At 42.4% G+C, this 12,557-nt stretch overlaps 1 non-coding gene across 1 annotated transcript; it reads right to left on the reverse strand.

Annotated features, from left to right (window-relative positions):
* Positions 1-10,160: 10,160 nt before the first annotated feature.
* On the reverse strand, positions 10,161-10,267 carry LOC129550852 (U6 spliceosomal RNA). Its single transcript, XR_008684971.2, has one exon. It is a non-coding gene; the product is annotated as a U6 spliceosomal RNA (small nuclear RNA).
* Between the last annotated feature and the right edge of the window lie 2,290 nt (positions 10,268-12,557).

The raw sequence follows: 12,557 nt of genomic DNA on the forward strand, positions 1-12,557 counted from the left end.
CATGATTTTTCACTGCAGCTCCTATTTACTTAGCGCGTACTACACACAATGTACTAGGCTGAATGTGTTACAGGATTTCCTTTAATCCCACAAGAACACTGAAAGGGAGGTCCCCCGTCCCAGCTCAAATGTCTGTTCTTCATGAAACTTCTCTGAGCCTCCCAACATCTCCTGTGCAGGGCTCCCAGCCTGTGCTCCTGGCATGCCTAGCTCACTTGTAAAAATACAGGGTTCTCCTCCACACATAACCTTCGCCCACTGACTTTATTTCTTAGTCTTCCTAAGAGTTTTAAAAGAAAAGTCAATTTCTATGAAATGGGCTTTAATTCACACGCCAACCACTCAGCTCTTTTGTCATTCAGGAAGGCACAGACAGAGTGTGGAGACCTTGGTCCTCCTGGGATGCAGTTTGATTTCCAGTTATCAAAGGGAATCAACACTTGCAGCACGTCCTGGCTGAACTTTCAAGACATTTAAATTCAGGATAAGTCTGTAACAACTTCTGGAAATAAAAGGGAGGTTCTCTTTTTGTACAGGAAGATACTGCAAGCACAAAATATGTCTGCAACAAATTATGTAAAGTTTTGGGAGGCTGAAGTGCTTTTCAAAATCCAAGTTCCTCTAGAGAGAAATGCAAGAAAATTGCAGTGATTTAAAAACAAGTTTAGATCGAGAATACAGTGAGGGGAGAAAAAGGTTATCAGCCAAAAGGAAGGATGTTGAAGCTTTGTATGCACTTTAGTTCTGGAAGACGTGTTTCTAAAATCGAACAGCCATTTTAGACCCATACTGCTGTCTTGAAAGGCAGAATGTGGCTGGCTTGGACATGGTGATGGTGACACCCTGGAAAGCCACTTCCACTCCATTTCATCTATTACCACGGGTGGCTGGTCCCAGGGTCCTGGTGGAGACTGATGGGGTGGGGCCTCTGAAAATACTCTGGGGACAGAAGGGAGCTCATGGCTGTAAAGTGACATTATTCTAAAGTAAAATATATACACATAGAGAAGGGCTAAAGATGAAAGAAGGCCAGGCATGCTCCCAGGCCTGACTTCTGGCAAAAAGCAGGTAAAAATGAGTTGTGGTCACTCAGTAGGGTAGCCAGGCTGGCAGGTACCCAGAGGCTGCCTGAGAGACTTCAGGTGGTCACAGGCAGGTCACCACTCACAGGGGCTCTCTCTGGCCTCCCCTGGCATGGCTTCTTCCCTCAGACCACCCAGACCCCGCTGCCTCCCACCCTACTTAGGTTTTGCTGTGTTTATCCACTGGGTTACCTTCTGCCTATCCCAATGTGTCTCTGCCCTTCATAAGTCAGGGTTCCTTCAAATTCCTTATCCTGCAAGAAATCTTCGCAGATCTCTCAACCAGCAAACTTTCACTGAGTACCTAGTTTATCAGGAGTTGCAGGAGGTGGGGTGCAAGTAAAGCACATCGGTGTTTGCCCTGAAGACCCGCAGTCTTGAAACAGGAGAAGGGCTAGGAGTGCAGGGTCAGAAGGGCAGTTTGCTCCCTGCTCTCAGAGGCCAGAGATGCTGGGCTTGGAAATTCACCCTGAGGAATTTCCAGGAGAAGGGGCAGGGAAGTGGCATTTGTTGAGTGACTGCTCTGCGCACCTGGACTAGGTGTTTGTGACTTCCTCAGGGAATTCTTACGACTGCAGCTGAGGAGAGCGCTGGGGTGGGAGGGGACACAGACCTGTCCTTCCAGTGCCATGGAGAGGAATTCTCAGCAGGGCAAACTGCAGCTGCAAAGATGATGCCCTGCACATGGAGACTGCAGAAGGATGCGGTGCATCTTTAGTGGGCAGTGTGTGGGGACGGGGAGGTAGGATGGGGGCATCTCTGTAGCGGGGACAGTGCTGGGTGCTCTGAGACCACACAGGGTGTTGAGACTCCAGGCAGCACACGAGTAGCGGCACAGTCTGGCAAGTCACATGCAGAGTTTGCCCCCAACGTGGCATCACCAGGGAGGGAAGGGAGCCCTCGTCTGCTTCCCAGGGTCTGATATCTCCATGCCCTTCTCTAAGGCAGAATCCAAACCTCAGTAAGTGGGGCTGTGTGCCTGCACCGTGGCTGCTGGCTCACCCACCCACACGTCACATGTCCTTGGTACCATCTGGGTGTGGGAGCCACGTGCCTGCTGGGAGAGCTGGCCAGGCAGCTCCACAAGAGGCAGAGAAGAACTCAAGAAGGGGCTAGCCAAGCGGTTCAGCAGGATGGTTCCAACAGAGCTGCTGGCCCATGGAGTGTCCACCACTTGGAGGGCACAGGATACAAGAGGATGACGGAGAGTCGGGGGCAGCAGCCTCTGTGACCTGGAGGGCTGGATGTCCTGGTGGCTGGGCCAATTCAGAAAGCCCAGGGTCAGGCTGGGGTGAAGGCAGCAGAGAGAGGAGGAGGGAAATGAGGGAGGAAGAGGCAGTCTGTCTAGATGCTGGTGAGAGGAGCAGGGATTCCATCACAGGGCATGGGGGTCTGGGGGTACTGCTCACTGCTCTTCTGGACAGCTGTGATTTCTAAGATTGTACTGAGGTTTCCCAGCCCTCCCTATCCTCTATGCCCTCCAGCCCCTGAATGTTTCCTCCTCCTGGGTCAGGGAGCAGGACCAAGCATCTGGGCCAGGAGGAGGGGTCCCTTTCCTATCTCCTCTCCACTCCCAACCTCTGCTCAGATGGAGGGTGTATGAGCATTGTACTAACTAGGCTCTATGCAAAACAAGAGTTGAGGACCCTGGTTGTAGGAGATTCCCAGCATGCAAGCCCCTTCTCTTCAGGGAGTTCAAAATCACCTCCTGCATCCATAGAGGCCACAGGGTCTGATATCCCTCATTAGACTATGGGTCAGTGATAAATGTACTTGTGAAAACACAAGCAATGTTCATAACACAGCACAACCCCACCGGATGTGCTGAGCTCAGGCTATGGGAGTATCTCCGACCAGGGGTGTGAAGTTCGACTGGGGCCCAAGTGGCAGTAACTGGGCAGTGGACTAGGTCAGGTCAGGACAGGGTCAGGTGAGCGTGGGAGCTGGGGGAGGCCGATGGCCCAGGTCTGAGTGGACAGGGTTGCTCCCTGCCCCTGGAAGAGAAAGTCCACTCATGGGCAGGATGCTGACTTAAGGCGGGCAGGGCAACATCACAGCAATGCCCACCATCCACGTCAGCCATGGCAGTGAGGCAGGCAGCCCTAGGGAGCAGGAACAGGTGACTGAGGGGCCGAGCAGGGATCCCAACTCAGGGACAGAGCCTGGCCGCAGCCTTGACTCCTTGCTGCTCCAGCTCAAGGTGGTTCTGGGGCTTGGAGCCTCCCTGCCCAGGCCAGCCCTCTTGGGGAAGGGCCTGCTGGACCAGGCTGTGCTACCACAAACCATATGCTCCATCCTCAGATTTCACAATAATCATGTGCTTCTAGAGCTAATATGGCCCCCTTAATGACCACTTCTTCTGGACCCAGAGGAGTTAAGTAACCTGCCTTGGGTCACACAGCAGTAAGTCACTTAGAATCAGAATGCAAGGTCAAAGCTTTGACACTGTGCCACTTCTTGAGTTGCTCTGAGATGCTAATGATACTTTATTCTGCTTTCTGAAGGCCACAGTCAGCTCATCCCCATGTTTACTGGAGCCCCAGAGGCATGCCTGAAAGTCCTTCTGTGATAACCAAGCCCACAGGCCTGTTACTGCTCCTCCAGAGAGGCCTTTGTTTTCTCTCCCAATAACAGCGGCCAAGCCTTCTTTCTTAACCTTTTCATTCTCCACCAGGTATGTTTTCTATTTCAAAATGGTGGAAATCATACCATGACAATTATATGTCTTATTCAAGATGACAAGCCAAGAACTCTTCAGATATGATCTGGCCCACAGGATAGAAAAGCTCACTACTGTGATTAGTGGGGACCCATTTCTCCCATTCTATTTACTAGTTTCAGAAACAGGCATAAAGTTATTGGTTAAGAGATGGCTCAATTTGAAAAAAAATTATTTAAATTTTTAATTAAAAAAATTAGAACATTCTATTTTTGTTGAACAGTTGATTTACAATATTATATTAGTTTCAGGGGTACAACATAACGATTCGATATTTTTATAGATTATACTCTATTTAAAGTTTTATAAGGTAATGGCTGTCTTTCCCTTTGCAATACAATATATTCTTGTTGCTTATTTATTTTATACATATTAGTTTGTATATTTCAATCCCCTAACCTTATCTTGCCCCTCTCCTCCCCCTCTCCCTACTGCCAAACACTAGTTTGTTCTCTACATTTGTTTCAGTTTTGTTACGTTCATATTTTGCTTCATTTTTATATTTCGTATTTCAGTGAGAACAAGAATATTTGTCTTTCTCTGTCTGATGCATTTCACTAAGTATAATACCCTTTAGGTCCATCCACTTTGTTGCAAATGACAAAATTTCATTCTTTTTTACGGTTGAGTAATATTTCATTGTGTGTGTGTTTATGTACACCCACCTAATCTTCTTTATCCATTCATCTGTTGATGGACATTTAGGTTGCTTCCATATTTTGGCTATTGTAAATGCTGCTAAGAAAGTTGGGGTGTGCGTATGTTTTCAAATTACAGCTTTCTTTTTCTTTGGATATATACCCAGGAACACGATACTGGATCATATGGTAGTTCTATTTTTAGTTTTTTGAGGAGCCTCCATACTGTTTTCCATAGTGGCTACACTAATTCATATTCCTACCAACAGTGAAAGGGTTCCCCTTTTGCTACTTGGTTAAACAGCTGTTCTTTGCTTCTTTGATTTTATCTTTCAAACTAAATTTACTATTCCATTGTCATCAGTATTGAATTTCACTGGGTTAGATTTAGCACACCACAACTCCTGCCCATCAGAAGTCATCTGGACTACTTTTGGTTTTACTTGCCAGCCTGACTATGCATGTTTGCCTACCCGTCCCACAGCATTTATGAAACAACTAGACAAGAAGGAAAACATGGTCTTACAGCAAACTACTAAAGGACCATTTCTAGGATTAGCTAAATGACTAACAGATAATGTATTCTCTGGTCATGGTAGTTGACAATGATGAATCAATACATTTTTCCATCATTATCATAGGATGGCCATGAAAAATTTACAAAAGCAGAGAATTATAGCTTGAAGTGACTTTAGAAATAACCTAAAACGCAACACCATCATTGTACAAATGGAAAGCCTGATCCCAGAGGTAAAGTGACTCATCCATGATTAACAACAGGTGGTTGACAGTTTAGGGATTTGAACCCAAATCTCCTGATCCAAATGCAGTTTATTGTTTGTTGTTTTTGCGTGTTTTTATTTAACTGCTATATTACCATTTCCTCAAAACTCTATTCGGAGAGTAAATGAAATAAGAACTTCCACTTGCCTGTAGCAACATCAATTCAAGCTGCCCTCTTTCCTCTGGTCATCTGTCCCAGAAGATGACATTACTTGGACATCACTGTCATAATTTTACAGAATCAAATTTTTATTCTTCCTCTTAAAACTCCTAAAAATCCATTGGGTACTATAAGAGGAAAATCTCCTGAATACATTGTTGATTTCACACATTAATTACTATATATCTGTAATCAGAGGTCCTTGTGATAGTGTACTTCGGTTTCTATTTATCCATAGGTATGGCAAGCCACTCCAGTACTCTTGCCTAGAAAATCCCATGGATGGAGGAGCCTGGTAGGCTGCAGTCCGTGGGGTCGCTAAGGGTCGGACACGACTGAGTGACTTCACTTTCACTTTTCACTTTCACACATTGGAGAAGGAAATGGCAACCCACTCCAGTGTTCTTGCCTGGAGAATCCCAGGGATGGGGGAGCCTGGTGGGCTGCCGTCTATGGGGTCACACAGAGTCGGACACGACTGAAGTGACTTAGCAGCAGCAGCAGCAGCATGGTATAGGAAGAAGGCTTACTAATTTTCTTCCTAATTTATACCAAATGATGCTAAAAACTCATTAAGCATTGTTTCCCCACTGGAGTGTGACAGCACAAGGTTTAATCTGGCATATGGCACCTAAGTGCCTCATCCTGAGAGTTGCCGCCACCGGCCACCATGTGTCTTGTGTGTCAAATTTCTATTCAAGAGATTATGGAATGTATTTTCTACTCTTGAAACATAACTTCAAGGAATTGTGACTTTTGTTCAAACACTGTTACGTTCTAAATTAAATGAGAGCACATGCATAAAACAGAATATAGAGACACTGAAATTGCATTTTTGAAGTTTTATATGCCATGGGGAAACACCAAAGAAGTAAAAAATAATACGAGAAATTCATATAAGGCATCACCTCCCTGATGGCTCAGTGGTAAAGAATCCGGCTGCAATGCAGGAGACATGGGTTCAATCTCTGGGTCAGGAAGATACCCTGGAGGAGGAAATGGCAACCCACTCCAGTACTGTTGCCTGAAGAATCCCATGGACAGAGGAGCCTGGTGGGTTACAGTCCATGAGGTCGCAAAGAGTTGGACATTACTGAAGTGACTTAGCAGCAGCAAGAATGTAAAAGTGTAGATATAAAAGACCAAAAGAAAATATGATAAGTCTTATCATGTAGTCAAATCTGCAAATCCTTTTCTTTATCATTCTGAGATTTCTGTCTGACTTAAGAAGACCTCCCTGGATGGTCTTCTTATTCTTGTGTGACTTGACTTTTTACTCAACACTCCAATGTAAAACTCACCTGAAATTTATTCCTTTATAAAGCATATTGCTGCCATCCAATTCTGTTTTTCTCCAACATCACTGATTAGGGCAAAATATTAATTAAATATGCCATCTTTTCCCACTGAGTGAAAATACATCTATGCCTCAATCTGTTTATAAAATCACCTCTTTGGGTGATTTTTTTTTCACTCTGTGCCAATGCTATACTGTTTACCTAGTATAGTTATATAATACTTTTAGTATATGACACTAGTCTCCTTATATTATTTTTTTCCAACCATCTCTTGCCAATATTTATGGGTTTGGGCTCAGCTAAAACAAAAACTTAAGGTACTGATTGAAACTGTATATTACACTTATATATTAACATCAAAAGGACTGATGTCTTCCAATATAGTTTCCCCATCTACGCACGTAGTATATGTCTCCATCAGTTAGATTTTAAGTTATTAAAAATTTATACTTCTCATACTTCCTGCCTTTGGTATGCATTCCTACAGCAAAACACAAACACAATACACACAAAGTAAAAAGAGTGGGCAAGATTATTTCCAACACTCAGTCCAAAAGTTAAGACTTCTTAATGTACAAATAGCTTATAAGTTGATAAATAAAAATGATCATAATTGTAAATTGGTGCAGTCACTATGGCAAGCAATATAGACGTTTTTCAAAAAAAAACAACAAACAAAAAACAGAACTATTATATGACCCAGAAATTCCATTTCTTGGAATATATCCCAAAGAAATGAAAACATTATGCTGCAGAGATAAATGCACCACCATGTTCATAGTAACTGGTGCTCAAAGAAAATGTGAGATACGGAAACAACAAAGTGCCCAAAGAAGCTGTGAGTTGTGTATACATGCACGAGTGCTTGCACACACACATCACCACAATATATACACGGAATCTTATTAAGACATAAAAATAAGGAAATTCCGCCAATTGGGACAACACAGAAGGACCTCAGGACCTTGAGAGGATTATGCTAAGTGAAGTAACCCAGACAGAGAAAGACAAACACTGTATGATCTCACTTATATGTAGAGTCTAAAAAACAAACAAACAAACAAAATGCAACCAAATTCATAGAAAAAGAGATCAGATTTGTGGGTACCAGAGTTGGGGGTGATGGGTGGGGGAACTGGAGACAGGTAGTCAGAAGGTACAAACACCTGGTTTACAGGATAAATAATTACTAAGGATATAATGTATGATATATTTCAACATTGTTGAGAGTAGATCCTAAGAGTTCTCATGAAGGTGAGTTTTTATTTGTACGAGGTGATGAATGTTAACTCAGTTTACTGTGGTAATCATTTCACAATATATGTAACTCAAATCATTATGCTGCACACCTTAAACTTACATAGTGCTGTATGTAAATTATATCTCAATAAAACTGAAGGGAAAAAAGAACAACAGTCATTAAGGACAAAGGGCAAAAGCTATTCTTGTAAAAGAGGGATTGCAGACAGCTAATGAGAATATGGAAAGGATTCACCACCTACCACACCTCATAAGCAATTAAGAAAATACAAAGTAACACACTTTTTTTAAATTAATTTGATGAGATTTGAAAAACAACAACACACAAAAAACTAACATCCAGCGATGGTGAAGATGTGCATCTCACACATTACTGGCAGGAGTGTGAACTATAAAAAGATGCGCCAGCATAGGTGAAATGTTAAAATGTACACATCCCTTGAATGACAACTTCAAGATTTTACCTTACAAAAGTATATTTCTAGTACAGAAAAACTATATACAACAGGCTTTCTCCAACCCCTAACCCCAGCAATATTTGTGACAGCAAAAGTATGAATATAAAAAATGAAGGCTGTATAGTTATCCCTATAAAATCCCTTGTTTACTTCTTTGATCTAATTAACATGGGGAAATAGGGCTTAACATGAGAAAGCCTGAAAATGAAACAGGACTTGGCCTGAAAATGAAATAAGACTTCAGATGAAGACATGTGACCCCACATTTGGTGCGAGGCATTCCTCAGTGAGTGAAGTCCTCAGCCTCAGAACAACGCGAAGTACAGACTGAAACAATGTAACTCCCCTCCAGCACACTCAGCCTGTAAGAATGGAATAAAATAATTTAAGAAGGTGAATCTCCAGTTCCAGAACAAAATGGAGTAGAACAACAACAACAAAATATATAATCAAAGCTATGGTTTTTCCAGTAGTCATGTACAGATGTGAGAGCTGGACCATAAAGAAGGCTGAGCACCAAAAAATCGATGCTTTCAAATTGTGGTACCGGAGAAGAATTTTTTTAAAATTTATTTATTTTTAATTGAAGGATTATTGCTTTACAGTATTGTGTTGGTTTCTACCAAGCATCAACAGGAATCAGCCATAGGTATACCCATGTCTCCTCCCACTTGAACATCCCTCCCGCCTCCCTCCCCATCCCACCCTTCTAGGTTGTTATAGAGCCCTGGTTTGAGTTCCCTGGTTCATACAGCAAATTCTCATTGGCTATCTATTTTACAAACGGTAGTGTATGTTTCCATGTTACTCTGGAAAAGACTCTTGAGAGTCCTTTGGACTGCAAGGAGATCAAATGAATCAATCCTAAAGGAAATCAACCCTGAATATTCACTGGAAGGACTGATGCTATAGCCGAAGCTCCAGTCCTTTGGCCATGTGATACAAAGACAGAACTCATTGGAAAAGACCCTGATGCTGGGAAAGATTGAAGGCAGAAGGAGAAGAGGGTGGCAGAGGACAAGATGGTTAGATAGCATCATTGACTTAAGTGGACATTAATTTGAGCAAACTCTGGGAGATAGTGAAAGACAGGGAAGACTGGTGTGCTGTAGTCCATGGGGATACAGAGTCGAACACAACAACTGAACAATAAAAACAAAAACATTCAGATCTATCTATCTATATTCTTTTTCAGATTCTTTTCCCTATGGGTTATTACAAAATATCAAGTGTGGTTCCCTATTCTATACTTTGGTAGCTATCTATTTTATATATAGCCTTGGACTGCAAGGAGATCCAACCAGTCCATTCTAAAGGAGATCAGTCCTGGGTATTCACTGGAAGGACTGATGCTAAAGCTGAAGATCCAATACTTTGGCCACCTCATGTGAAGAGTTGACTCACTGGAAAAGACTCTGATGCGGGGAGGGATTGGAGGCAGGAAGAGAAAGGGACGATAGAGAATGAGATGGCTGGATGGCATCACCGACTCGATGGATGTGAGTTTGAATGAACTCTGGGAGTTGGGGATGGACAGGGAGGCCTGGAGTACTGCGATTCATGGGGTTGCAAAGAGTCGGACACGACTGAGCAACGGAACAGAACTGAACTGAACTGGACTGTATATATAGCAATCCGAAACTCTTAATTTATCCCATAAGTCAAATAAAAAATAAACTAAAATAACTAAAATAAAATAAATAATAATAAAATGATAATCAAATTTGCCATTATTTTTTAAGTTTACAAATTAGTAACATCAAAAAATATAAAATGCTTGACAAATTTGTACATCATCTTTGCACAGGGCCCATGATAATTTTCTCTGAATCACTCTGATTTTAGTAAATGTGCTGCTAAAGTGAGTGCTGGCCAACTTAATTTTCTTTTACATTATTTTTTATTCTTTTCTATTATGGTTTATCAAAGGATACTGAATATAGTTCCCTTTGCTATACATTAGGATTTTGTTGTTTATCCATTCTAAATGTAATAGCTTGCATCTACCAATCCCAAGCTCTCAGTCTATCCCACCAGTGTTGATATTAGTGGTAAAGAATCCATCTGCAAATGCAAGAGATGCAGGTTCGATTTCTGGGTCTGGAAGATGCCCTGGAGAAGGGTGGCAACCCATTCCAGTATCCTTGACTGGAAAACTTCATGGAAAGAGAAGCCTGGTGAGCTACAGTCCACAGAGTAGAAAAGAGTAGGACACAACTAAGCGATTGAGCACACATGCATGCATAATTCAACAGTATTGAGAAAAACATTCCAATTGGAGCAATGACAAAAGACCAGAAGAGGCTATATATAAAGGCTCCAAAGACATACAGATGGCCAAAAAACATAGGAAAAGATGCTCAACATTGCTCATTATTAGAGAAAAACAAAACTATTAGGTTAGTGTAATAGTATCTGTGGTTTTGTCTTGTTGAACTTTTACTGTTTGATATTCGAGTACATTCTTAAATGTGGTTATGCTATACATCATTTTAATGAGCATTTCTTGCTTTATTTTTCTTTCTTTTATTTTTTGCTAATGACATTGCTTGCTGAATATTTTATATTTATTTTGAAGGAGTGAAGTGAAAGTCACTCAGTTGTGTCTGACTCTTTACGACCGCATGGACTATACAGTCTATGGAGTTCTCCAGGCCAGATACTGGAGTGGGTTAGCCATTTCCTTCTCCAGGGTATCTCCCCAACCCAGGGACTGAACCCAGGTCTCCTGCACTGCAGGCAGATTCTTTACCAGCTGAGCCACCAGGGAAGCTCAAGAATACTGGAGTGGGTAGCCTATCCCTTCTCCAGCCCATCTTCCCGACCTAGGAATCGAACTGGGGTTTCCTGCATTGCAGGCAGATTCTTTACCAGCTGAGCTACCAGTGAAGCCCATGTATTTATTTTAGACTATCGAAATGATGTTAGACAAAAAGCAAATTCCACCAATTTTCTTATTCGAGTTCAAAATGGGTAATAAAGCAGCAGAGACAACCTACAACATCAACAACACATTTCGCCCAGTACTACTGATGAACATACCAGTGCTGTGGTGGTTCAAGATTTTTGCAAAGGAAACGAGAGCCTTGAAGATGAAGAGTGCAGTGGATGGCCACTGGAAGTTGACAAAGACCAACTGAGACCATCACTGAAGCTGATCCTCTTATAACTACCTGAGAAGTTTCCAAAGAACTCAATGTTACCCATTCTAAGGTTGTTCAGCATTTGAAGTAAATTGGAAAGGCGAAAAAGCTCTATAAATGGGTACCTTGTGAGCTGCCCCAAAATAAAAAAATTGTTTTGAAGTTCTGTCTTCTTTTATTCTGTGCAACAGTGAACCACTTCTTGATCAGATTGCGACATGCAACGTAAAGTCAACTTTATATGACAACCAGCAATGACCAGCTCAAAAGTTGGACCGAGAAGAAGCTCCAGAGCACTTCCCAAAGCCAAAAACAGTGAAAAAATAGTGAAGTCACTCAGTCGTGTCCAACTCTTTGTGACCCCATGGACTGTAGCCCACCAGGCTCCTCCATCCATGGAATTTTCCAGGCAAGAGTATTGGAGTAGGTTGCCATTTCCTTCTCCAGAGGATCTTCCTGACCCAGGGATCACACCCGGGTCTCCCGCATTGCAGGCAGATGCTTTACCATATGAGCCACCAGGAAAGCCCAACCTGTACTGAAAAAGGTCATGGTCACAGTTTGGTGGTCTGTTGCCAGTCTGATCCACTATAGCTTTCTGAATCCCGTGAAACCATTACATTTGAGAAGTATGCTCAGCAAATCAATGAGATGCACTGAAAACTGCAATGCCTGCAGCCAGCATTGGTCAACAGAAACGACCCAATTCTCCTCCACAACCAATGCCTGATCACATATTGCACAATGAACACTTCAAAACTCAAATGAATTGGGCTATGAAGTTTTGCCTCATTCGCAATATTCACCTGACCTCTCACCAACCAACTACCACTTCTTCAAGCATCTCAACAACTTTTTGTTGTGAAAATGCTTCCACAACCAGCAGGAGGCAGAAAATGCCTTCTAAGAGTTCACTGAATCCTGAGGCATGGATTTTAATGCTACAGTAAACAAACTTGTTTCTCATTGGCAAGATCGTGTTGATTGCAATGGTTCCTATTTTGATTAATAAATAT

Source organism: Moschus berezovskii, chromosome 21 (assembly GCF_049115385.1).
Source record: "Moschus berezovskii isolate FMDL1 chromosome 21, NW_MosBer_1.0, whole genome shotgun sequence".
Lineage (NCBI taxonomy): Eukaryota > Metazoa > Chordata > Mammalia > Artiodactyla > Moschidae > Moschus > Moschus berezovskii.